The sequence below is a fragment of the Cebus imitator genome, unplaced genomic scaffold, assembly GCF_001604975.1.
Source record: "Cebus imitator isolate Cc_AM_T3 unplaced genomic scaffold, Cebus_imitator-1.0 Scaffold29, whole genome shotgun sequence".
Taxonomy (NCBI): Eukaryota; Metazoa; Chordata; class Mammalia; order Primates; family Cebidae; genus Cebus; species Cebus imitator.
The window spans coordinates 3,301,035-3,304,238 of NW_016107344.1; the positions used below are offsets into that span (position 1 = coordinate 3,301,035).

Consider the following 3,204-nt stretch of genomic DNA (forward strand, 5'->3'; position numbering starts at 1 on the left):
CGTTGTATATTTTAAAACAACTAACAAAGTGGAATTACAATGTTTCTAACACAAAGAAATGATAATACTTGAGGTGATGGATTCCCCAATTATCCTGATTTGGTTATTACACATTGTTTTCTTGTATCAAAATTTCACAAATACCACATAACTACATAAAACTATTATACATCCATAATAATTAAAAATAAATCTATATAATTAATAATACAAGACATATCTTGCTCATTTTGCATCTTTTTTGACTCTGACAAACTTTTTAGCAAGTTAAAACAACATCTAGTTGAAATAAATAATTCTGCCATCACACTTTCTTTCCTTTATTGCTTACTGCCAATTTACTTTTGGCCCCATTTCTCATCTGTGACAAAATTTTCTTTTTCAAAAAAATGTATTGTTTCTTTGAATTTTTTGACATGAAATTTTAAAGTAAATACATTGAGCTTTTTTTAATATCGAGTTTTATTTCACATGTATATTTTTGTCTCCCCAGCATTTCCATGTCTGACCACTGCTACTACTATGTCCTATACTAACACTCCATACATACATACTTAAAACAAAGCAAAGGGTGGAGTTCCAGCTTTAAAACTAAACAGGCATTTTGAACAACACATTCTTGGCAATTGAACCTGAACAACATTTATGAAGCATCATAGGGAAAGTTCTCACTCTGCATTATAAAAAGGACAGCCAGATATCAACTGTTACAGAAATGAAATAAGAAGGTAAATTTTTATCAAATTGTTTATTTTCTTAAAGAGACTTCCTCCACTGCCAGAGATCTTGAGTAGCCTCCTGTTTAGTCATCTGGAAGAAATTTTTCACATAATTGATGAATTTGGCTTTCACTTTGGAAAGAGAACCACCTTTTTCTACACTTGCTTGCATATTTGCTTCAATGTCTTCTGAAACAAGGTCCTTTTGGTGTTTTGCGAGTTATTTCCTGTTTTTTGAAGGATTCTTGTCCTTTGATCTTGATGTTGATGATGGTTTTGAGCCTTTTCCATTCCGATTTGACTTTTGTACATTTTTTACTAGAGTATCTTGTATATATTTCTTCACTGGTGCTTTTTCTTCAGTTTCCTCATCAACAAAGCTATCAAAATCATTTTCATCATCTTCATCATCATCAGTAGCAGCAGCAGGAAGTTTTACCTTTTTTCTGTAGAAATGTGCTACCACCTCCAGGGAAAGACTCCTTTCCAGATATACTTAAGAGTTTCACATCCTCCTCCTCTTCGTCTTCTGACTCTCCATCTTCCACCACAACTACTAAGTACTGTCCACTTATATGCACTGGCCCTGAACCACACTTCAACTGTAAGACCACTGGTGGTGTTATGTCAAAGCCCCCAAGGGAAACTTTTGGCTGTATAGACATTTTCAAAGTTGCCAGTGTTACTTTAATTGGACTGCCTTCATAATTCATTGTCTCTGCTTCAACAATGTGCAATTCATCCATTGCACCAGCCCCTAAACTGACTGTTCTTAAAGAAAACTCGTGCTCATTTTTATCATTATCCACCTTAAAGTGATAATCTTTGTCAGCCTTTAGTTCACAACCAAAAACAGTTCTGGGGCCTCAGGGTCTCATGTTCATGTCCATCTGCTCTTCCATTGGATGGTGTCATGCACTTAGGTGGGAGAGAAGGTGGATGGAGTTCAATGACAAGTGCTCAAGAGAACAGCCACACAGGATGGAATCACACCAGGGACTTTGAGTTTTTAATATTACATATTTTAATCTTATATGAGCTTATAAAATTTATTTTTTAATTGTTTTAAGTCTCTGATTTAGTTCTAAGAAATGTGTGAACAATTTTGTACATTTTCGTCAAAGCAGAAGAGTTTCAATTGTTTAAATACATGTGTTCAGCTCTAATAACCCATTAGAGAAAATAAGTTTAAAAAGTGTGGTTTTAATATTTATGCTAAAGAATAAAATCAAAACTTTCTCTAATATATGGATTAACTGCTTGGTATAATTAACGAGTAATGAATGTAAAATTACTCTCTAGCATAACTCATTATGGTGTTACTCTAAATTTAAATTTATGATTGTATATATGCATATATAAAATGAAAGAATTGCATGTAAATCACTTACAAAAAAAGAAGACTCTATGAAATGAGGTTAAAAAAAATCCAAAGATAAATCAAGCTACTCCCCTTGGAAAGCTGACATCTTTCACAGGATTTTATTGAATGTTTACCCATTTAAGTCATACAAAATAATGGACTCATATTTAAAAAAGCACGAATAAAGAAATATCTAAACAACAATTCTATCAAGGGGATATGTCAAATTACCTAGAAATTATACTACCCTTTTGAAAGCACTATTCTAAATAATTTGAGAACAGAGATGACATTTAAAAGTAAAGAAGAAAATGGGAAGAGAAGATTGTAGGAGGAAAGATGTATTTCCTTTGCTGATATTTAACACTATCATTTTTCTTAATTATTATTGACATTTCACACATTTCACCCATTATTCCCTGAGCTCCCCTAGATCACAGTTTTTATTTTATTTTTTTTAATGTAGGGCTAGTTACTTTCCAGGACAAATTGTGCATTGCTGTTCTTTAATAAATTCAACCTTTTCTTCTTGATCCTATTCCTCATATATAAGTAGATAGCACCACCTGTCTTATAAGCAGGTGCCTTTATAGCATGGATTTCTGTAAATATGTTGCTAAAAGTAGAATTAATTTCTTAGATTAAATGAAGCAGGGAGACATTTGAATATCCAGCATTTAGAATAAGTAAACTATTGAAAATTAAATTTATATACTCTTTAGATATTTACAGTATATATTTTGAATTTTAAAGAACATCAAATGCTATGACAATTCTTAAATAACATTGATAGAATAAATATCTTTCATATCTTGAACCTACAAACTCAAGAGTCTAGCTATATTTTGTCGTTATTATTTAAGCAAAATAGCCATGTTTATTGCTTTGCTTCTTTTAGTGTTTGTCCTTTAGCCACATACATCCATACCAATCATTTAAAGCATGTATATTACTTTAAAATTTGTTGTGCTACCTTAGATTTTATGTTTGCCTATAAAATATGCAAAATCATACTTACATCATATTGTGATAGCTTTATGTTACTCTCCATTATATAATTTGTAATTCAAGAAGTATAAATGGTTTTAATTAAAATTAGTCTCCTTTAATATCGATAATCTT

General features: G+C 31.3%; 1 pseudogene; it reads right to left on the bottom strand.

The window, feature by feature from the left end:
- Positions 1-756: 756 nt before the first annotated feature.
- On the bottom strand, positions 757-1,621 carry LOC108300707 (annotated as a pseudogene).
- Between the last annotated feature and the right edge of the window lie 1,583 nt (positions 1,622-3,204).